Below are 25,349 nucleotides of genomic sequence, written 5' to 3' on the forward strand. Positions count from 1 at the left end.
GTAGCTTGCCAATGCCTGAAGAGAGATGTCAGGGCTAGTTTGGAAGGCTGCAAATTAAAAATGATTTACACTTTTGGCCAGCTTAATCTCTTCTAATCCAGCTTGTATAGTTATTCCAGTTCAGCCCAGTATCTCTCCTCTCAGTCTTGGCTTCTCCTGGGAGGTGAAGTTAAAAAGGGAAAGAAAATGGAAGGTGTGGAAAAAGAAAAGAGCATTTCCCCCCTTTTCCTGATGGAAAAGTTGATCAGACTTTTAGATCCCTCATCTCTACCTTCTTTTTCTTCTTTACTATATACATAAACCAAGGTTTTTGAAACTTATTTCTGAAGAAATGGCCCCCTCCCCTAACTGCTAATGAAAATAATGTACTTTACAAAATTAACATTCTAGTCTCTTCTAAGTATAGAGGAAGAGATAACATGTTACCTTTGGATCACTTTTTTACCCTTTAAAAATTACAAGTGGTTCCCTTCAGTTATGTAAATGTAGGAGTCTGATATTTTAAGGAAAGGGTCCCATGGAGTCTTGTGAACTTTATAAAGGCAGCGTCTCTTGGTATGCAGTTCTCTAAGGAAGACTAGTTGGGGTTTAAGTGATAAAATAGAAAAAATAAAATAGATGTAACTGTGTTTGTACCTCAGACTGGTGAAGTGGGTCAGCTCAGTTATACTCCCAAGGGGATTATGAAAGTTTATCTTAGGGCACCTGAGTGATTACTTGGAGGAAAATCAAGGAAATGCAAGTGACAGTTTACACCAGGTTTTCAGGGGGCATTACTGTTGACTACAGAGAGCTACAACTGGTTGAGAGGACATCCCAGAAGCATTTTTATCAACTTGGAGAGAAGGATCAGCCTAACTCAAATGAAAAACATAAGATAGAGAAGGCATGCTCATTCACTCTTGGAGGATGCAAAGAGAAGTGTTCTCTGTCCCCACCACCCTACAATGCTCCTTTTCTCAGCCCTTCTCCATTTACCCATCCCCTTACCACTTCTGAATGTGAATTCCCTGTAAGCAGAGGTTTTGTCTGTCTTATTCATTGTTGAATCTCCGGTGCTTAGAACCGTGCCTAGCACCCAGTGAGCACTCAATAAATAACATATTTTTGAATTAATAAATGGATAAATTTAAACTTAGGGGAACATTGAAGTTGTTGAATGACAGAATTAGGATCTAAAGAGATCTGCTGGAACTATAAGCTGAATCTACCAGATAAAATTTAATAGGAAGAAATGGAAAATCCTGCCATAGTTTCAAAAATCAACCATAAAAGGTCCCCAGATAGGGAGATATAACTTGGTGATAGCTTATGTGAAAAATTTAGTTGACAGTAAGCACAACATAAATTAGCAGTGTGCTATGATTATGATAAAAATTTAGTATGATCACAAGCCCCATTAATTAAGATATAATACCTAGAATAGAGAAGGTGACAGTACTTGCCTTCTTTATGCTGGTCAGGTAGTACTGGAGTACCTATATTCTATTCTGTATGCTGCACTTAATAAATGATGTATTTAATTCAAAAAGAGTCATGCACCACAATATTCATTGCAGCTGTATTTACAATAGCCGGGTCATGGAAACAACCTTAGTGTCCATTGACAGATGAGTGGGTAAAGAAGATGTGGCACATATGTACAATGGAATATTACTCAGCCATAAAAAGAAATGAAACTGAGTTATTTGTAGTGAGGTGGAGGGACCTAGAGTCTGTCATACAGAGTGAAATAAGTCAGAAAGAGAAAAACAAATACCGTATGCTAATGCATAGAGTCGAAAAAAAAAAATGGTTCTGATGAACCTAGGGGTAGGACAGGAAAAAAACCGCAGACGTAGAGAATGGACTTGAGGACACGGGGAGGGGGAAGCGTAAGCTGGGATGAAGTGCGAGAGTGGCATGGACATATATACACTACCAAATGTAAAATAGCTAGTGGGAAGCAGCCACATAGCACAGGGAGATCAGCTTGGTGTTCTGTGACCACCTAGAGGGGTGGGACAGGGAGGATGGGAGGGAGACGCAAGAGGGAGGAGATACGGGGATATTTGTATATGTAGAGCTGATTCACTTTGTTATAAAGCAGAAACTAACACACCATTGTAAAGCAATTATACTCCAATAAAGACGTTAAAAAAATAAATGATATATTTATATAAATCTGTGTGTTTAATGGAGGCTAGCCAGAGAAATAAGGGGATTTGGAATGTGAGGGATAATTGGTAATACTGAGGACATTTTTAGTCAGCCTAAGAAAAGGTTCAATGAGCTTCAGTCTTCAAGTATCTGAGGGGCTATTCTGTGAAGAGGCACAAGATTTGTTCTCTGTGGTATCAGGGGCTAAAACTAGGGCAATTGGGCTGAGGTTTCACGAAGATAGATTTTATCTTACTGCAAAGAAGGATTTCTAAATTTGTCTGATCTCTATGGAGTCTTGCAGGGAAGTGAATCTTCTGTATCTGGAGATATTCAAGCAGTCTGCACAAAGATTGCACAATGGCTTGAGTGCCTGGTTGAACCTGAGGATTGATAAGACATCTTCATTAGAGATAAGCAATGTGGGCAGGTGAAGCATCCAGGAGGGGTGAGATGCTTCGCTGATTTCAGGGCCAGCCTGACATTGGAATTCTTTCCATGAATCACACTGCTTAAATGCAGTTTAAAAGTGTTCTAATTTATCTGGTCTGGCTCTGTGACACCTGAATAATATAACTCAGATTATCTGGAATTTGTAAGTGGGCTTAATTATTTATTTAAGACTACTTATTGAGTGCTGGCTCTGTGCTAAGTACTTGCTAGAGATTAAGACAGAATAATGAACAAGATTCAGTCTCTGTTCTCAGGAATTCTAGGTATCGTGCTCATAGGGCCTCTGTACTACAAGGCTAACATTTCAGCTTGGAGGCTCCATTCTCAGACTTCATTGAGCATTTGGTTCAGTTCCTTATATAATCTTTATGCTTATTAGTTCTCCAGACAGGCATTTCCTAGAGGGCAGGGATTGTTTCTTTTTGCCCTTGAATGTTTGTAGGATCTGAAAGCACAGTGGTTGACATAATAGTAGGTATTCAGTAAATGCTTGTACAGTACCTTCCCCACCCCACTTAACCATAAAACTCCTAGAAAACATAGGTGGTAAGCTCCTTGACATAGGTCTTGGTGATGATTTTTTAAATCTGACACCAGAAGCAAAAGCAACAAAAGCAAAAATAAGCACGTGGGACTACATTGAACTAAAAAGCTTCTGCGTAGTAAAGGAAACTGTCAATAAAATTAACAGGCAGCTACTGAATGGGAGAAAATATTTGCAAATCATATATCTGACAAGGGGCTAATATCCAAAATATGTAAAGAACTCATGCAACTCAGCCAAAGAACCCAAATGTTCAATTAAAAATGGGCGAAGATCTGAACAGACATTCTTCCAAAGAAGACATACAGATGGTCAACAGGTACATGAAAAGGTGCTCAATATCATTAATCATCAAGGAAATGCAGATCAAAACCACAATGAAATATCACCTCACACATGTTAGAACAAATGATCAAAAAGACAACAAAAAACAAGTGTTGGTGAAGATGTGGAAAAAGGGAACCCTTGTGCACTGTTGATGGGAATATAAGTTGATGCAGCCACTATGGAAAACATTATGGTGGTTCATCAAAAAATTAAAAGTAGAGCTACCACATGATCCAACAATCCCATTTCTTGGTATTTATCCAAAGAAAACAAAAATACTGACTTAAAGAGTTAATAGTTCCCCTTTATTTGAGGGGGATATGTTCCAAGACCCACAGTGGGTGCCTGAAATCTTGGATAGTATGGAACCCTATATATACTATGTATTTTTCCCCCTATACATACATACTTATGGTAAACTTTAACTTATAAATTAGGCACAGTAAGATATTAACAACGACTAATAAAATAGAAAAATTATAACAATATACTGTAATAAAAGTTATGTGAATGTGGTCTCTCTCTGTCTCAAAATATCTTATTAGACAAATTTAATGTTTTTTCTGTATTAACTAAGCACTTATCGTGCACCGTGGCTGTAACTTTTGCAGTTTGAGGTGCAAGTGCAAAAGTAGGACGAATTTCATTTTCCTTCTTCACAATTTCATGGAAAGACTTGTTCTTATTATAGATTCTAGCAACCTCAGCACATGATTTTTTTCTATCCTTATTATTGAAAGCTTTCACTTTTCACTTAAAGGAAGCACTTTATGGCTTCTCTTTGGCATATCCAAATTGCTAGTATCATTACTCCTGTGCTTTGGGGCCATTATTAAGTAAAATAAGAGTTACTTGAACACGAGTACTGTGACACAATGACACTCGATCTGACAACCAAGGTGGCTACTGAGTAAACAGCAGGATACGCTGGACAAAGGGATGATTCACATCGCAGGCTGGATGGAATGGGACAGTGTGAGATTTCATCATGCTATTCATAATGGCGCAAAATTTAAAGCTTATGAGTTGTTTATTTCTGGAATTTTCCAGTTAATATTTTTGGACTGTGGTTGACCACGTGTAACTGAAACTGTGGAAAGCAAAGCCCCGGATAAGGGAGGATTACTTTAGGAACATAACTAACAGTGCTCTGCAAATGAGTTGAGAACCAGAAGAAATCCTAAGAAAGACCAGTGGAGGGACAGTGCCTTAAGAACTGGAGGAATAATTAAGAGTCTCATTCTAGGCTTGGGGATGGGAGCAGGAGGATTGGGGGTGGTGGTGGGAGCTGGGCAACAAAGCCACCAGACAGGCCATGACAAAGAAGTTGGTCTTTACTACGGGGTCTCACCAGCATCAGGAATCAAATACATTATTCAGTACCGAATAGCACATAGAAGAATGAGTTGAGGAAGCACTAGAGCTCCAGGGTTTGAGTTATCTACGAGGAGAAGGAGGAGGTGGTTTCAGAGCAGTCTGAGGCCCAGTGCTAAGGTAGGGCAGCTCTCTCCTTAATGCAGGGAATGGGATGGGGCTCAGAAGACCAAATCAGAACATAAAAGGAGCCCTTATATCCACTGTCAAAGAGCCCAGTCTAATTCTGATGAGCAGCATTTAGAAAAAGGTGAACTCTTTTTTTTAAAAAAAATTTTTTTAATTTTTTTACATTCTTTTTCAAATTCTTTTATCATTTAGGTTATTACAGAATATTGAGGAGAGTTCCCTGTGCTATACAGTAGGTCCTTGTTGGTTATCCATTTTAAATATAGCAGTGTGTACATGTCAGTCCCAAACTCCCATTCTATCCCTCCTGCCTACCCTTCCCCCGGTAACCATAGGTTCATTCTCCAAGTCTATGAGTCTGTTTCTGTTTTATAGATAAGACCATTTGTAACATTTTTTTAAGGTTCCAAATATAAGTGATATCACATGATAGTTGTCTTTTTCTGTCTGACTTACTTCACTTAGTATGATAATCTCCAGGTCCATCCATGTTGCTGCTAATGGCATTCTTTCATTCTTTTTTACGACTGAGTAGTAGTCCATTGTATATTTGTATCACATCTTCTTTATCCATTCATATGTTGATGGACATTTAGGTGGCTTCCATGTCTTGGCTATTGTAAACAGTGCTGCAGTGAACATTGCGGAGCATGTATACTTTCGAACCAAGTTTTTCTCTGGATATATGCCCAAGAGTGGGATTGCTGCATCATGTGGTAGCTCTATTTTTAGTTTTTTAAGGAACCTCCATACTGTTCTCCATAGTGGCTGTACCAATTTACATTCCCACCAACAGTGTAGAAGAGTTCCCTTTTCTCCACACCCTCTCTAATATTTATTGTTTGTAGATTTTTTGACACTGGCCATTCTGACTGGTGTGAGGTAATATCTCATTGTAGTTTTGATTTGCATTTCTCTAATAATTAGTGATGTTAAACATCTTTTCATGTGCCTCTTGGCCATCTGTATATCTTCTTTGGAGAAATGTCTGTTTAGACCTTCTGCCCATCTTTTTGATTGGGTTGTTTGTTTTTATGGTATTGAGCCTCATGAACTGTGGAGACTAATCCTTTGTTGGTCACATCATTTGCAAATATTTTCTCCCATTCTGTGGGTTGTCTCTTCATTTTGTTTATGGTTTCCTTTGCTGTGCAAAGGCTTTTGAGTTTAATTAGGTCCCATTTGTTTATTTTTTTAAATTTCCATTATTGTGGGAGATGGATTGAAAAAGATACTACTGTGATTTATGTCAGAGAGCATTCTGCCTGTGTTCTCCTCTAAGGGTTTTATAGTATTTGGTCTTACATTTAGGTCTTTAATCCGTTTTGAGTTTATTTTTGCGTATGGTGTTAAAGAGTGTTTTAATTTCATTTTTTTCACATGTAGCTGTCCAGTTTTCCCAGCACCATTTATTGGAGAGACTGTCTTTCCTCCATTGTGTAGTCTTGCCTCCTTTGTCATAGATTAATTGACCGTAGGTGTGTGGGTTCATTTCTGGGTTTTCTATTCTGTTCCATTGATATACATTTCTGTTTTTGTTCCAGTACCATACTGTTTTGATGACTGTAGCTTTGTATTATACTCTGAAGTCAGGGAGCCTGATTCCTCCAGATCTGTTTTTATTTCTCAAGATTACTTTGGCTATTTGGGGTCTTTTGTGTATCCATACAAATTTTAAGATTTTTTGTTCTAGTTATGTGAAAAATGTTGTTAGTAAGTTGATAGGGATTTCACTGAATCTGTAGACTGCCTTGGGTAGTACAGTCATTTTCACAATATTTATTCTTCCAATCCAAGAACATGGTATATTTTTCCATTTGTTTTTGTCATCTTAAATTTCCTTCATCAACATCTTAGAGTTTTCAGAGTACAGGTCTTTTGTCTCCTTAGGTAGGTTTATTCCTAGGTATTCTTTCCTTGAGGTAATAGTAAATGGAATTGTTTGTTAATTTCTCTTTCTGATCTTTCGTTGTTAGTGTATAGAAATGCAACAGATTTCTGTGTATTAATTTTGTATCCTGCGACTTTACCAAATTCATTGATGAGCTATAGTATTTTTCTGGTAGCATTTGTAGGATTTTCTATATATAATATCATGTCATCTGCAAACAGTGACAGTTCTATTTCTTTTTTTCCAGATTGGTTTCCTTTTATTTCTTTTTCTTCACTGATTGCTGTGGCTGGACTTCCAAAATTATGTTGAAAAAAAGTGACAAGAGTGGACATCCTTGTCTTGTTACTGATCTTAGAGGATATGCTATCAGCTTTTCACTGTTGAATATGATGTTAGTTGCTGTAGGTTTGTCACATGTGGCCTCCATGATGTTAAGGTATGTTACTTCTATGACCACTTTCTGTAGAGTTTTTATTGTAAATGATGTTGAATTTTGTCAAAAGCTTTTTCTGCATGTATTTTTAAAAACATTTTTATTGGAGTATAATGGCTTTACAATGGTGTGTTAGTTTCTGCTTTATGACAAAGGTTTTCTACTCTCACCACTATTATTCAACATAGTTTTGGAAGTTTTAGCCAGAGCAATCAGAGAAAAAAAAGAAATAAAAGGAATTCAAATCAGAAAAGAAGTAAAACCGGCACTGTTTGCAGATGACATGACAGTATACATACAGAATCCTAAAGATGCTACCAGAAAACTACCAGAGCTAATCAATGAATTTGCTAAAGTAGCAGGATACAAAATTAATGCACAGAAATCTCCTGCATTCCTATACACTAAGGATGAAAAATCTGAAAGAAAAATTAAGAAAACACTCCCATTTACCACTGCAGCAAAAAGAATAAAATACCTAAGAATAAACCTACTGAAGGAGACAAAAGACCAGTATGCAGAAAACTAAAATCACTGATGAAAGAAATGAAAGATGATAAAAACAGATGGAGAGATAAACCATGTTCTTGGATTGGAAGAATCAATATTGTGAAAATGACTCTACTCCCCAAAGCAATCTACAGATTCAGTGCAATCCCTATCAAACTATCAATGGCATTTTTCACAGAACTAGAGCAAAAAATTTCACAATTTGTATGGAAACACAAAAGACCCCGAATAGCCAAAGCAGTCTTGAGAAAGAAAAACAGAGCTGGAGGAATCAGGCTCCCAGACTTCAGACTATACTACAAAGCTGCAGTAATCAATACAATATGGTACTGGCACAAAAACAGAAATATAGATCAGTGGAGCAGGATAGAAAGCCAGAGATAAACCCACACACATATGTTCACGTTATATTTGATAGAGGAGTCAAGAATATACAATGGAGAAAAGACCACTCAATAAGTGGTGCTGGGAAAACTGGACAGCTACATGTAAAAGAATGAAATTAGAACACTGCCTAACACCATACACAAAAATAAACTCAAAATGGATTAGAGACCTAAATGTAAGGCCAGACACTATAAAACTCTTAGAGGAAAACATAGGCAGAACACTCTATGATGTAAACCACAGCAAGATCCTTTTTGACCCACCTCCTAGAGAAATGGAAATAAAAACAAAAATAAACAGATGAAATGAAACTTAAAAGCTTTTGCACAGTAAAGGAAACCATAAACAAGACAAAAAGACAACCCTCGGAATGGGAGAAAATATTTGCAAATGAAACAACTGACAACGGATTAATCTCCAAAATTTACATAGTTCACATAGCTCAATATCAAAAAAAAAACAACACAATCCTAAAATGGGCGGAAGACCTAAATAGACATTTCTCCAAAGAAGATATACAGATTGCCAACAAACACATGAAAAGATGCTCAACATCACTAATCATTAGAGAAATGCAAATCAAAACTACAATGAGGTATCACTTCACACCAGTGAGAATGGCCATCATCAAAAAAATCTGCAAACAATGAATGCTGGAGAGGGTGTGGAGAAAAGGGAACCCTCTTGCACTGTTGGTGGGAATGTAAATTGGTATAGCCACTATGGAGAACAGTATAGAGGGTCCTTAAAAAACTAAAAATAGAACTACCACATGACCCAGCAATCCCACTACTGGGCAAATACCCTGAGAAAACCATAATTCAAAGAGTCACGTACCATAATGTTCACTGCAGCTCTATTTACAATAGCCAGGACATGGAAGCAACCTAAGTGTCCATCGACAGATGAGTGGATAAAGAAGATGTGGCACATATATACGATAGAATATTACTTAGACAATGATAACTTAGAAACTGAGTTACTTGTACTGAGGTGGATGGACCTAGAGTCTGTCATACAGAGTGAAGTAAGGTAGAAAGAGAAGAACAAATACCATATGCTAACACATATATATGGAATCTTAAAAAAAAAACTTGTTCTGTAGAGCCGATGGGCAGGACAGGAATAAAGGTACAGATGCAGAGAATGGACTTGAGGACACAGGGAGGGAGAAGGTAAGCTGGGACAAAGTGAGAGCGTAGAATGGACATACATACGCTACCAAATGCAAAAAAGATAGCTAGTGGGAAGCATAGCACAGGGAGATCAGCTGGGTGCTTTGTCACCACCTAGAGGAGTGGGAAAGGGAGGGTGGGAAGGAGGTGCAAGAGGGAGGAGATATGGGGTTATATGTATATGTATAGCTGATTCACTTTGTCATAAAGCAGAGGAAATGCTTCCATCTTAGAGGAAATGGTTTCAGTTTTTCTCCATTGAGAATGATGTTAGCTGTGGGTTTGTCATATAAGGCCTTTATTATGTTGAGGTAGGTTCCCTCTATGCCTACTTTCTGGAGGGTTTGTATCATAAATGGTGTTGAATTTTTCCAAAAGCTTTTTCTGCATCTATTGAGATGATCATGTGGTTTTTCTCCTTCAATTTGTTAATATGGTCTATCACATTGCTTGATTTGCATATATTGAAGAATCCTTGCATTCCTGGGATAAACCCCACTTGATCATGGTGTATGATCCTTTTAATGTGCTGTTGGATTCTGTTTGCTAGTATTTTGTTGAGGATATTTGCATCTATGTTCATCAGTGATATTGGCCTATAGTTTTCTTTCTTTCTGATATCGTTGTCTGGTTTTGGTATCAGGGTGATGGTGGCCTTGTAGAATGTATTTGGGAGTGTTCCTCCCTCTGCTATATTTTGGAAGAGTTTGAGAAGGATAGGTGGTAGCTCTTCTCTAAATGTTTGATAGAATTCTCCTGTGAAGCCATCTGGTCCTGAGCTTTTGTTTGTTGGAAGATTTTTAATCACAGTCTCAACTTCAGTGTTTGTGACTGGTGTTTATATTTCCTATTTCTTCCTGGTTCAGTCTCAGAAAGTTGTGCTTTTCTAAGAATTTGTCCATTTCTTCCAGGTTGTCCATTTTATTGGCGTAGAGTTGCTTGTAATAATCTCTCATGATCCTTTGTATTTCTGCAATGTCAGTTGTCACTTCTCCTTTTTCATTTCTAACTTTATTGATTTGAGGCGCCTCCCTTTTTTTCTTGACAAGTCTGGCTAATGGTTTAGCAATTTCGTTTATATTCTCAAAGAACCAGCTTTTAATTTGATTGATCTTTGCTATCGTTTCCTTCATTTCTTTTTCATTTATTTCTGATCTGATCTTTATGATTTCTTTCCTTCTGCTAACTTTGGGAGTTTTTTGTTCTTCTTTCTCTAATTGATTTAGGTGTAAGGTTAGGTTGTTTATTTGAGATGTTTCTTGTTTCTTGAGGTAGGATTTTATTGCTCTAAACTTCCCTCTTAGAACTGCTTTTGCTGCATCCCATTGGTTTTGGGTCGTCATGTTTTCATTGTCATTTGTTTATAGGTATTTTTAAGCTTCCTTTTTTATTTCTTCAGTGATGTCTTGGTTATTTAGTAGTGTATTGTTTAGCCTCCACGTCGTTGTATTTTTTACAGATTTTCCCTGTAATTGATATCTAGTCTCATAGAGTTGTGGTTGGAAAAGGTACTTGATACAATTTCAATTTTCTTAAATTTACCAAGGCTTGATTTATGACCCAAGATATGATCTATCCTGAAGAATGTTCCATGAGCACTTGAGAAGAAAGCGCATTCTGTTGTTTCTGGATCGAATGTCCTATAAATATCAATTAAGTCTATCTTGTGTAATGTATCATTTAAAGGTTGTGTTTCCTTATTTATTTTCATTTTGGATGATCTGTCCATTGGTGAAATTGGGGTGTTAAAGTCCCCTACTATGATTGTGTTACTGTCGATTTCCCCTTTTATGGCTGTTAGCATTTGCCAGATATATTCAGGTGCTCCTATGTTGGCTGCATAAGTATTTACAATTGTTATATCTTCTTGGATTTGTCCCTTGGTCATTAGGTAGTGTCCTTCTTTGTCTCTTGTAATAGTCTTTATTTTAAAGTCTATTGTGTCTGATATGAGAATTGGTACTCCAGCTTTCTTTTGATTTCCATTTATATGGCATATCTTTTTTTTTTTTTTTTTTTGCATAGCATATCTTTTTCCATCCTCTCACTTTCAGTCTGTATTGGCCTCTTGTAGACAACATATATATGGGTCTTGTTTTTGTATTCATTCAGCCAGTCTATGTCTTTTCGTTGGAGCATTTAATACATTTACATTTAAGTAGTTATTTATATGTATGTTCCTATTACCATTTTCTTAATTGTTTTGGGTTTGTTATTTTAGCTGTTTTCCTTCTCTTGTGGTTCCTGCCTAGAGAAGTTCCTTTACCATTTGTTGTAAAGCTGGTTGGTGGTGCTGAATTCTCTTAGCTTTTGCTGTCTGTAAGGTTTTTAATTTCTCCATCAAATCTGAATGAGATCCTTGCTGGGTAGAGTAATCTTGATTGTAGGTTTTTCCCTTTCATCACTTTAAATATGTCCTGCCCCTCTGTTCTGGCTTGCAGAGTTTCTGCTGAAACATCAGCTGTTAACCTTATGGGGATTCCCTTGTATGTTTTTTGTTGTTTTTCCCTTGCTGCTTTTAATATTTTTTCTTTGTATTTAATTTTTGATAGTTTGATTCATATGTGTCTTGGTGTGTTTGTCATTGGATTTATCCTGTGTGGGACTCTCTGTGCTTCCTGGAGTTGATTGACTATTTCCTTTCCCATATTAGGGAAGTTTTCAACTATAATCTCTTCAAATATTTTCTCAGTCCCTTTCTTTTTCTCTTCTTCTGGGACTCCTATAATTCAAATGTTTGTGCGTTTAATGTTGTCCCAAAGGTCTTTGAGACTGTCCTTAGTTCTTTTCACTCTTTTTTCTGTTCTGCATTTGTTATTTCCACTATTTTATCTTGCAGGTCACTTATCCGTTCTTCCGCCTCGGTTATTCTGCTATTCATTCCTTCTAGAGAAGTTTTAATTTCATTTATTGTGGTGTTCATCATTGTTTGTTTGGTCTTTAGTTCTTCTAGGTCCTTGTTAAACCTTCCTTGTATTTTCTCCATTCTATTTCCAAGATTTTGGATCATCTTTACTATCATTACTCTGAATTGTTTTTCAGGTAGACTGCCTATTTCCTCTTCATTTTTTTGGTCTGGTGGGTTATTATCTTGCTCCTTCATCTGCTGTGTTTCTCTGTTTTCTCATTTTGCTTAATTTACTCTTTTTGGGGTCTCCTTTTTGCAGGCTGCATGTTCGTAGTTCCCATTGTTTTTGGTGTCTTCCCCCAGTGGCTAAAGTTTGTTCAGTGGGTTGTGTAGGCTTCCTGGTGGAGAGACTGGTGCCTGTGTTCTTGTGAACAGGCTGGATCTTGTCTTTCTGGTGGGCAGGACCCCATCCATTGGTGTGTTTTGGGGTGTCTGTGACCTTATTATGACTTTAGGCAGCCTCTCTGCTAATGGATGGTGTTGTTTTCCTGTCTTACTAGTTGTTTGTTATAGGTTGTCTAGCAGTGTATCCTGCTGGTCGTTGACTGGAGCTGGGTCTTAGCGTTGAGATGGAGATCTTTGGGAGAGCTTTCACTGTTTGATATTACGTGGAGCCAGGACGTCTCTGTTGGACCAGTGTCATGAACTCAGCTCTCCCACCTCAGAAGCTCAGGCCCGATACCTGGCTGGAGCACCAAGACTCTGTCAGCCACACGGCTCAGAAGAAAAGGCAGGAAAAAATAATTAAATAATGTATAGTTATTAAAATAAAAAAATATATTATTAAAAATAAAAAAATTAAATATCATAAAACAAGGAAAGAAAGAAAAGAGCAACCAAGCTAATAAACAGATCCACGAATGATAACAAGTGCTAGAAAGTATTATAAAACAAACAAACAAAACACCGACAGAATCCTAGGACAAATGGTAAAATCAGAGCTATACAGACAAAATCACACAAACGTGTGTACACATACACACTCACAAAAAGAGAAAAAGGAAAAAATATATATGTATATAAAAAAATAAGGAAGAGAGCAACCAAATCAATAAACAAATCTACCAATGATAATAAACTCTAAATACTAAACTAAGATAAACCTAAAACCAGAAGCAAATTAGATGCAGAGAGCAAACCCAAAACTACAGTTGCTCCCAAAGTCCACCGCCTCATTTTTGGGATGAGTCGTTGTCTATTCAGGTATTCCACAGATGCAGGGTATATCAAGTTGATTGTGGAGCTTTAATCTGCTGCTTCTGAGGCTGCTGGGAGGGATTTCCCTTTCTTTTCTTTGTTCTCACAGCTCCCAGGGGCTCAGCTTTGGATTTGGCCACACCTCTGCATGTAGGTCACTTGAGGGAGTCTGTTCCCTGCCCAGACAGGACAGGGTTAAAGTAGCAGCTAATTAGGGGGCTGTGGCCCACTCAGGCCAGGGGGAGGGAGGGGTACGGATGCCAGGCGAACCTGCGGTGGCAGAGGCCGGTGGGACGTTGCACCAGCCTGAGGCGCGCCATGTGTTCTCCCGGGGAAGTTGTCCCTGGATCACGGGACCCTGGCAGTGGTGGGTTGCACTGGCTCCCAGGAGGGGAGGTGTGGATAGTGACCTGTGCTGGCACACAGGCTTCTTGGTGGTGGCAGCAGCAGACTTAACATTTCATGCCCGTCTGTGGTGTTGGGGCTGATAGCTGTGGCTTGCACCTGTCTCTGGGGCTCGTTTAGGTGGTGCTCCGAATCCCCTCTCCTCGTGCACCTGAAACAATGGTCTCCTGCCTCTCAAGGAGGTCCAGACTCTTTCCTGGACTCCCTCCTGGCTAGCTGTGGAGCACTAGCCCCCTTCAGGCTGTGTTCACGCAGCCAACCCCAGTCCTCTTCCTGTGATCCGAGTGAAGCCCGAGCCTCAGCTCCCAGCCCCCACCTACCCCGGCAGGTGAGCGGACAAGCCCCTCAGGCTGGTGAGTGCTGGTTGGCACTGATCCTCTGTGTGGGAATCTCTCTGCTTTGCCCTCTGTGCCGCTATTGCTGCTCTCTCCTTCGTGGCTCCAAAGCTTCCCCCCACATCCCCCGACTCCGCCAATGAAAGGGCTTCCTAGTGTGTGGAAGCTTTTCCTCCTTCACAGCTTCCTCCCACTGGTGCAGGTCCCGTCCCTATTCTTTTGTCTCTGTTTTTTCTTTTTTCTTTTGCCCTACCCAGGTACATGGGGAGTTTCTTGCCTTTTGGGAAGTCTGAGGTATTCACCAGTGTTCAGTAGGAGTTGTTCCACATGTAGCTGTAGTTCTGGTGTATTTGTGGGGAGGAAGGTGATATGCACGTCTTACTCCTCCACCATCTTGAAGGTCTCCTCTTTCTGCGTCTATTGAGATGATCATATGGTTTTTATTCTTCAATTTGTTGATGTGGTGTATCACACTGATTGAGTTGTGGATATTGAAAAATACTTGCATCCCTGGGATAAACCCTACTTGATCATGGTGTATAATTCTTTTGATCTATTGTTGGATTCTGTTTGCTAGTATTTTGTTCAGGATTTTTGGGTCCATGTTCATCAGTGATATTGGCCTGTAATTTTCTTTTATTGTGGTATCTTTGTCTGGTTTTGGTATCAGGGTGATAATGGCCTCATAGAATGAGTTTTGGAGTATTCCTTCCTCTGCAAACTTTTGGAATAGTTTCAGAAGGATAGGTGTTAACTCTTCTCTAAATGTTTGATAGAATTCACCTGTGAAGCCATCTTGTCTGGACTTTTGTTTGTTGGTGTTTTAAAATTTTTAAGTAATTTATTTTGCTGAGCTGGATCTTAGTTGCGGCACGCAGGATCTTTTAGTTGCAGCATGTGGAATCTTTAGTTGTGGCATGCGAACTCTTAGTTGTGCCATGCTAACTCTTATTTGAGGCATGTAGGATCTAGTTCCCTGACCAGGGATCAAACCCAAGCCCCCTGCACTGGGAACATGGAGCCTTAGCCACTGGACCACCAGGGAAGTCCCTGTTGGGTTGTTTTTTTAAATCACACTTTCAACTTCAGTACTTGTGATTGGTTTGTTCCTATTTTCTATTTCTTCCTGGCTCAGTCTTGGTAGATTGTACCTTTCTAAGAATTTGTCCTTTTCTTCCCGGTTGTCCATTTTTTTGGCATATAGTTGCTTGTAGTAATCTCTTATGACTGTTTGTATTTCTCTGGTGTCTGTTATAACCGTGGTGTCTGTTGAGCCCTCTCCCTTTTTTTCTTGATGAGTCTGGCTAAAGGTTTATCAATTTTGTTGATCTTTTCAAAGAACCAGCTGGAAAAATCTGAACTCTTTGCCTAGGTCTCTCCTTGGGCGAAGAGAATTCTTGATTTGGTCTAGCAGCCAAAAGAGAGGATTGTGGTAAGGAGGAGGAACCAGGGCTGGGTGCCAAGCTGAGCTGGCTAGTTTGAAGCGGGTAGACACTATTACATTTGAACAAACAATATATGATTTGTAACTTAATCTATTTTTACATTTTGAATTTTGTTTTCTTTTCTCATGGTTTCTCAGTAAAAATTCCTTTGCAAAAGTCCAGACTTATTGAGTCTTTTCATAAAAGTGTGAAGCTAAAAGCACATGCTAGGAGCTCTGGAGACAAACTGCTAAGGCTGTTAGCCCTGCACTTACTTTCTGTGGGTATTTGAGCAAGTGTTTACTTTCCTAAGCTTCCCTGTTCTTGTTGTAAAGTGCATTGTGAGGATTCAATGAGATAATGTCAATAAAGCTCTTTACATAGTATTTGAGTTCACTAATGTTAGCTGTGTGTTTATTAATATTATCAAAGTGAAGAGGCAAGATGGTGCTGGGAGGGTTTTCTCTCTCTTAGCTTTAAGGGAGATATCTTCATATTTGAGAGAGAATAAGAGAGAAATTCTGCTTTGGGTATGTTGAGTTTAACAAGTCAGTGGGAAATCTGGTTTGAATTATAGCTAAGGGTCTAGAGTTCAGGAGAGGGACAAAGCAGAAGATTTGAATTTCTGTGTATCAACATGCAGAGATGGTCAGTCAAAGAGAATGCCCAAGAAGAGTATTTAAGATGAGAGGAGCAGCAAATTTTCCAGGATATCTGTCTTCCATATTCAAGGATTATCAGAAGAAAATGTCCATGAAGGGGATCAGAGGGAGAAGCCAGAGATAAATGGAACACCAGGATAGAAGAATGTTGGGGAAGTCAAAGGAGGCATTTTTGATTAGGGAAGGAGTGGTCAAGGAAGATAAGTCAAGTGAGACAGGACTGGAGATGCCCATTAAATCTAGCAATTATTATATCACTGGTTTCCCTGGTCAGGGCAGGCAATGGATCAGTGGTGGCAAAACTAAACTGCTGTTGGTTGAAAAATAAAAGGGCATGTTCATATATTAAAAGAAAAATCAGATTACAAAATCATGTTCCTAGTGTGACCCATGTGTATTAAAAAAATGAAAAGAGATTTAAGAAATTTTTACATTGGTGATGGTCTTTAAAACATAATAATTTCTTTTGTAATACCAGTTGTTGATTTTTTATAAATAATGGAACTCCAAGCTTCCCCCTATCCTTCTTTTCTCATTTGCTTCTCATTCTATTTATTTGTTTTTATTCTTTTCCGTTATAGTTTATTACAAGATACTGAATATAGTTCCCTGTAGTATACAGTAGGATGTGTTGTTTATCTATTTTATACATAATAGCTTGCATCTGCCAATCCCAAACTCCTAATTTCTCTCCTCCCCCCCTCCCCTGCTAGCCCCTGTGATAACCGTAAGTTTTTTTTCTATGTCTGTGAGATTATTTCTGTTTTGTAAGTAAGTTCATTTATATCACTTTTTTAGATTCCACATGTAAGTGGTATCATATGATATTTGTTTTTCTCCGTCTGACTTACTTCACTTAGTATGATAATCTCTAGGTCCATCCATATTGCTGCATTATTTCATTCTTTTTTATGACTGAGTAGTAGTCCATTGTGTGTGTATATATACATACACAACATCCATTTTTCCATAGTGGCTGCACCAATTTACATTCTCACCAACAGTGTAGAAGGGCTCCCTTTTCTCCACACTCTCTCCAGCATTTATTTGCAGACTTTTTAATGATGGACATTCTGACTGATGTGAGGTGATACATCATTGTAATTTTGATTTGTATTTCTCTAATGATTAGCAAAGTTGAACATCTTTTCGTGTGCTTATTGGCCATCTGTATTTGACTATTATTTTTGATTCTGTGCTGCTTCTCCCAGCTTCTGACTTTCAGACCTTGCTCCCGGTTTTCAATCTGCATTAAACTGCAGGGCTGAACTCTGTTTCCTGTGCCTGATTTTCGGTGCTCTCCAAAGACTGAGCAATTATACAGCCCTGGTGCTTCCTGCTGCAGGCTGTTTTGTAACATACTCCATCTCTACCCATCCAGCTTGACCCCTGGGACACAAATCCCGGCAGAAATATGTGCTCATGCCAGCTGCTTGAGGGGCTGGGGCAAGGGTACTATATTTGGGAGTTATGTGATGGAGACATAGATGTTTCTAAGGAAGCTTGACTAACTAGCCTATTGAAGCCCCAGCAAAATTGGAGTCTGCTATGGTTACTATAGGAAACATGTTCCCGCAAAATCACTTCCTACTTTTTCATGCTGAGTCATGTCCTGCTTTCATTTTCTCAAGTCAGATAACAGCTATTGTCAATGACAGAAAAACATTTTATTACGACTTAAAGAGTTTTACATACTTGAAGACAATTTTTATTTTTAAGCCCAGTTATGAGAAAAGAAGCAAGCCATAAATTTGGGGGACTAAATCTTTCCACTCATCTGAAGCCTTCACAGCACCCCTACTGGTCTGTGTGACTTTGGACAAATTCCAAACATTTGTTTGCCTTAGTTTCCTTATTTGTGAAAGAGAATTTTTATGCCAACCTTACCACTTGTTGTGAGAAATTCATGTGATAATGGTGCACAGGGCTAGCACAACTGATTTCTTTTTTGTAAGCTTTCTCCAAATCTACTTCATTTTACTCCGAGTATACCTCGTCTTTTTCCGGATTGAGAAGATCCATCCCAGGGAAACATTCTTAGAACATACGGCCATTTGGTTGAATTGTAATCTCCATCTCAAAATGTTCCTTTACTCCCAGCCTTTCTCCTCTCCATAATTTTGAGCTCAGTCTGCCACCTTCTCTCAGAACTTGATTCTGTGGGGTGTGATGTTTTTGAAATATTAACCAGTGTGGTTATTGTTTTTCCCTCGGTAGGTATTTTTCCATCTTTGTCTCTTCCTTGCATCCATAAAAATAACAAGCCCATATTCACTGTCTCAGGAGAGGGAGAAAGCTTTGAGATTTTTTTTTCCTCTTTGGGATTAGAAGAAGAGAGAGACCTAGACAGAGGAGGCTTGAAGAGTAAGGAATGTAACTTCTCATTGTTTGCCTCCCTCACCACCAAGGATTCCTTGTGCTGTCAGAATAGAGATGGATGAGGAAAGGCAGGAAAGACTGGGGCATTTCTGAGGAAAGTCCTGTGTCCTGCGTCTTGCTCCGGGTCAAGTCTAGGGCTTTGGCAACAGCTCCGGAAAGCTTGTGTGATCTGAGAGCAGAAAGGGCCTCTAACTCACTTCCTTTTAGAGCTCTGGGTAGGTAGTGAGACATTAGAGAACATGGCTCCCTGGTCCCATTCTAGCCAGATGGGACTTGGGAAGCCTCATAGAGTGTCTCACACTATTGTGAATTGTGGTGAGGGTAGTAGGAGGTGATGCCTTTGTATTCAAGAATGGTGCAGAAGGTGTTTCTAAAGGGATGATGCAGGTAGAAACCCCAGCAGATGGACCAGGCACCAAGGACGAGATGTGATAATGGACCAGTCAGCAGACACCAGTGTGAGGAGATGCCTTTGAGGTTCAAATGCAAGTGCTCCTTCAATTCCCCACCCCTACTGCAGACACACACAGACACATAGACACATAGACACACACACACCAGCATCACATGTATACATCAACCATGTACACATACATGCATACCTAGCACTAGGTAAGATTCTAGAATTTAGGTGAAAACAAAACTCAGGGAAAATTAGATTACACTTCCACTACCCCAATGAACTGGGGAACCAAGAAAGAGATTGGATTCTAAAAAAAATAAACTTGTGTTTCTTACACATCAGGATTTGTAGACTAAGATACATATATACCACAGTTTATTAGCTATCCTTTCTATTTATTTCTCTTTTATTTTTTTATTGAGATATAATTGACATATAATATTATATCAGTTTTAGGTGTACAACATAATAATTTTATATTTGTATATATTGCAAAATGATCACCACAATAAGCTAACATCTGTCATCATACATAGTTACAAAATTTTTTAAATTCTTTTTTTTTTAAATTGAGGTATGTTGATTTACAATACTGTACTACATTAGTTTTAGATGTACAACATAGTGATTCAAAATTTTTATAGATTATACTCCATTTTTAGTTATTAGAAAATATTGGTTGTATTCTCTGTACTGTACAATATATACTTGTAGCTTATTTACTTTGTACACAGTAGTTCATACCTCTTAATCCTCTACCCCTATCTTGCCCCTTGCCCCCCATCTTCTCCCTACTGGTAACCACTAGTTTGTTCTTTACATCTGTGAATTTGTTTCTGTTTTGTTATATTCACTGATTTGTTCTATTTTTTTCTATTCCACATATAAGTGATAACATAGTGTATTTGTCTTTCTCTGTGACTTTCTCCCTTTCTTTCTTTCTCTCTCTCTCTCTCTTCCTTTCCCTTCCCTTCCCTCTCTCCTTCTTCCTTCTCCTTCTCCTTTCCTTTCCTATCCTTTCCTTTCCTTTCCCTTCCTTTCCTTTCCATTTTTCATTTTGCATTATCCATCTCTGTTATTTTCCATAACCTCTTTCCCCTTGGCTTATGTACATGCTTAGGCCTTTTCCAACATTGATGCCAACAAATGGTAAAACCCAGGACCCACACCTCACTAATACTGTCTGTTTGGAGCCTACCAGGCTCCAAATAATCTCATTATTTTTTAAATTCCTGTTTGTGTCAGTTTCTATAGAAAGCACCAGACTCCCAGGTCCCCTTTTATCTACCACACTTAAATTCTCATATAATTTTTCCAATTCCCAATATTGTACCATGCCCAATTCTTCCCCAACTCCTGAACTCCCATTGGACCTTTTGGAACTCATGGGACGTCATAGCAAATTTTTTAAGGCATCAGCTGTTTGAATTCTTGTGCCCATACGTTTTCAGGTCCATGTCCTACTCCTCCTGTGCTCTGTATTACAGAGGGCAGAGCTCCTCAAAAGCTCCCTCGTTAACTGGCTGCCATCTAGGTTCAGCCAATAGAAAGCATTGATGGGACATTAAAGGGTGACAGGAAAGGAGAGGCCAGGGCACCCTTTCCATCCTCTCCCCTTCAGGCTCCAGCAGCGGCTACAGCTTCTCTTTGGCTCTGACTCCTTCTGGATGACTTTCTTCTGTGGTGCCAGTTCCCACTTATTCCAGTTCCTGCCGGGTGGTCCAGCTCCTGGGCTCTGGTACCATTGCCTCCTCCTCTGGGCTCCCCAGCCAAATCAGTGACGGGGCTCTTGAGAATCTTTACCTGGGGACAATTCATTGTTGCAGTCTAAGGCTCTTCCTACCCAAACCTCCCTTTTCTGTTCTTTCTGCATTGCATTTTGAAGGCTCTCCCACTGTCTTTAGCTTTCTCTCCCATTATTATTCCCCATAAATCTCCTATAAATCTCTTGCACATTTACTTCCATCTTGATGTCTGCTTCTTGGCAGATCAGAATTAGTCTTGAACATGTGAATACTGTCTCCCCATCCTCCCTCTTAGCTGAAGACTTTGTTTCTTGCATCAATAATAAAACTGAAGCCATCAGAATAGAATTTCCACAAAGTCCCACCATTTTATTTTTATTTTATTTTTCAATTGATGTACAGTTGATATACAATATTAAGTTAGTTTCAGATGTACAACATAATGATTCAATATTTTTATAGGTTATACTCTATTTAAAGTTATTACAAAGCAATTTGCATTTCTCTGATGGTTAGAGATATTGAGCATTTTTTCATGGGCCTGTTGCCATTTGTATATCTTCTTTGGAAAAATGTCTATTCAGGTCTTCCGCCCATTTTTAAATTGGGTTCTTTGTTTTTTGATATTGAGTTGTATGAATTGTTTATATATTTTGGGTATTAGCCCCTTATTTGTCCTATCATTTGCAAATATTTTCTCCCATTCAGTAGGTTGTCTTTTCATTTTGTCAATGGTTTTCTTTTGCTGCAAAACTTTTAAGTTTAATTAGGTTCTATTTGGTTATTTTGCATTTATTTCTTTTTCCTTAGAAGATAGATTCAAAAAGATATTGCTACAATTTATGTCAAAGTGTTTTCTGCCTATGTCTTAAATAAGAGCCACAATTAAAAGGAAAACTGGCCTAATTTATGTACAAATCAAGGGTACTACTTTTCACAGGAAATTCATGTCCAGTCAAGGTTTTAAAGACATGTTTCAAGGTTGCTCCATTCCCAGAAGGAGGTGGGATAGACTTCCCTGGGCAGTGAGGAATGTCCAGGGACCATCTGCTTAGTTCTTTTGACCTTAAAAAAAAGAGTTATTTACCAGCAAAACAAATTTATGCAGGAAAGCAATTCAGGACAAGCAAATTATGGTCAACATAGGCAAGTCCAAAGAATAGAGGAGAGGGGCTTACTTTTATAGAGGAAAAGAGGAAGTTGGGAGGAATTGTTTCAAGGAAGCCGAAGTGGTAACTGCTTTTCAATGGCTGAGCTGTTGGTGGGGAAGGAGAAATTCTTCCTTTGGACCCCTTCCTTCTCAGGGGTCTGGGTTTTAGTGAAAGCCCCTCCTTTATTACTCTATTTTAAATGTTTCCTTTATTTATTTTCATAACTCCCAGTTTCTAGGAGGCTCTCTTCAAAACCTTTCAAGACAGATGAATTTCAAAAAGCAATTGATTTTCAGGATTAATTCAGTTCTGGGCATTCCATGGCTGTTGTTCAGCACAGAATTTCATCTCCATCTTGCCAAAAGAATTTGTGAGGAAAAATGCAGTGATTTAGAACAGATGGCTCAGTGACAGGAGTTATTTTGGCCATGTGATGTATCTTTAGACCCTGATTCTGAGCCAGTAAGGCATACCACTTTTCTGAGATCTTTTTGTGGCTTCTTGTTGCACTCCCTGCAGCCTCCATCTCCAAATCCATACCCTGGGCCAATGTCTTAGTTAACTGGTAAAGATAATGTTAGACATTTCCTGCTCTACACTCATGCTGTATCTTTAATGTCTCTTTGGCTTTGTTGTCTTTTTTCCCCATCCTTATTTTAAAGAAAAAAAATCATGTAAATATTCTTCAACTATAATCTTATCTGCAACATTTTACTATCTTTAATAGGATCATAGAAGAACTCACTAACCCAATCTCAACATCCATGAACATTTTCTCATTGGGGGTCTCCTATTTCTTCACTCCTCTTTCCCCCATTTTATCTCTTCTCGCCTGTTTTTAACCTCCTTTGCACTTTGTTTAAAGACATCTTCTCTTTATTTTCAATGTTTTCTCTTGATTTGGGCCTCCTTTTCTCTTGAGCGCCTTAGACTCATAGTATGTTGGAAGCAGCAGGTCCTTAGAGAACATCTGCTTCCTGACTCTCATTTTTAAAATGCTGAAATCTTGTTACCTTGTTCCCAGGTAACAAGATTTACCCAAAGTCCACAGCAAGGTAGAGGCAGGAATGAGCCCCATCCTCTGACTCCCAGGTCAGTGCCCTCCACAGTGGGCTCTCATCTGTTTCTCTAAGGCAGAGCTTACAACTGCCAGCTCAGGAGCCACATTTAATCCATTGGCAACTTTTGTATGACTTGCATATAAGTAAAAAAAATTATTTGTTATTACAGTAAGCCCCATACATATGAATGAGTTCCATTCCGAGAGTACGTTTGTAAGACCATTTTGTTTCGTAAGTCCAACAAAGTTAGCCTAGGTACCCAACTAAAACAGTCAGCTATATAGTACTGTACTGTATTAGGTTTATAATACTTTTCACACAAATAATACATAAAAAACTAACAAACACAAAAAATAAAGAAATTATTTTCACTTTTGTTTCTGTTGTTATTGCTTGGTGCTTCTTAGCAGTACCAGCTATATCACCACTGCTTTTATGCTTGCTTCTGGACATTCTGAGCTTGAAATAAAGATACTGTTCTCTATACAGTACTTTATACAGTACTGTACACAAAGTCACAACCACTTGTAGAGGATGCATGCACATGGCGGTGTACGCCAGACATGTGAACTAACTTACATGACTGGACATGTGAACGCATGTTCGCTTCTTTGAAAGTTCGTGACTTGAAGGTTCATATGTAGGGGACTTACTGTATTTAAAAACGGAGGACTTCAGAAAAGATCTGGAGGTAGACAGACCATGATTCCTGGAGCTGAGAGCCCCAGTTCAAATCCCAGTTAGACTTCTTACTAAGTGGGTGTGGAAGAGTTAGAGGAATTTGGGGAATGAATGGTGATGTGTGTAAAGTGCTTACAACAGTGCCTGGTACTTGGTAAGTGCTGTATGTGTCTGTTATCATCTACTTCTTATTATTTTGGTCATGCTGTTGTGATACCCACTCAGAACCAAGAAGCTTAGCCCATTTGTATTCCCTTCCTGTCCTCTGTGTGCAGCTTCCTCACTCACCTGTGTATATACCCTCTGTCCCCCAAGCGCCAAATCCCTGACTCTGAGTTCCCCATCAGAACTTTTAAGAACAGTGAAATTTTGCAAATTCATTCTTATCTGGAGGGACAACATGTCTGGAATTTTTAAAAGTATGGAATAATAATAATCATATTAAAGAAGGAGAAATGCAGTTGTGTTATTTCAGATATGTAGAATAACGCTGTGGTCAGGGCTTGCTGAGCAGGGCTGTCAGTGCTAGAGTCGTGTGTTTCAGACTGCAGGGGTAGACTCATTAGTGGAAAGTTGAGGAAGGTGTGACTAGAATTTTTAAAAATGGGATAAAATAGATGTGTTCCATTTTGGTCTATATGACCAGGACAAAAATTGTTTTGTGAAATCCTTTTCAATTGAATATTCATGTGTGTATTGAGATAGGATGAAAAATGCATTTCTTACTGTGAGTCCTCATCTAAAAGTTAGAAAGCCACTGTGCTAGAGAATCTTGTATCTTAATAATTAGGTAGGAATAATTCTTAATTGACACTACTAATTGATTTAATAGAATGCTTCTCCTAAATTCTTCTCTTTTGAGAAGGCTCTTTTTATATTATTTATTTGCTTCACAAACCACTTTGTCAAAGGTTCAGAGAAAATTCCATTACCAGAGGACTGAGTAAGAGACTTGTCATCCAGGAGATCTGCCGAGGTAGTCTAATCCTCTCTAATCATAACATATTCTCAGAAATAATAATAACCTTTTATAATAAATCTTTTTTCTGGTCCTAGTCCATGTACAAGAGGAAAGTTTGAGACAAACAGCAAGCTACATTGGTGGACACCCTATGCCAAACAACTAGCAAGACAGGAACATAACCACACCCATTAGGAGCGAGGCTGCCTAAAATCATAATAAGTCCACAGTCACCCCAAAACACACCACCAGACGTGGACCTGCCCACCAGAAAGACAAGATCCAGCCTCATCCACAAGAACACAGGCACTAGTCCCCTCCACCAGGAAGCCTACAAAACCCACTGAACCAACCTTAGCCACTGGGGGCAGACACCAAAAACAAAGGGAACTATGAACGTGCAGGCTGTGAAAAGGAGACCCCAAATATAGTAAGCGAAGCAAAATGTGAAGACAGAGAAACACACAGCAGAGAAAGGAGCAAGGTAAAAACCCACCAGACCAAACAAATGGAGAGGAACTAGGCAGTCTACCTGAAAAAGAATTGAGAGTAATTATAGTAAAGATGATCCAAAATTTTGGAAATAGAATGGAGAAAATACAAGAAATGTTTAACAAGCACCTAGAAGAGCTAAAGAGCAAACAAACAATGATGAATACCACAATAAATGAA

The sequence above is a fragment of the Delphinapterus leucas genome, chromosome 4, assembly GCF_059928025.1.
Source record: "Delphinapterus leucas isolate spDelLeu-1000000601 "Yukka" chromosome 4, BTC_Dleu_Yukka2, whole genome shotgun sequence".
NCBI lineage: Eukaryota > Metazoa > Chordata > Mammalia > Artiodactyla > Monodontidae > Delphinapterus > Delphinapterus leucas.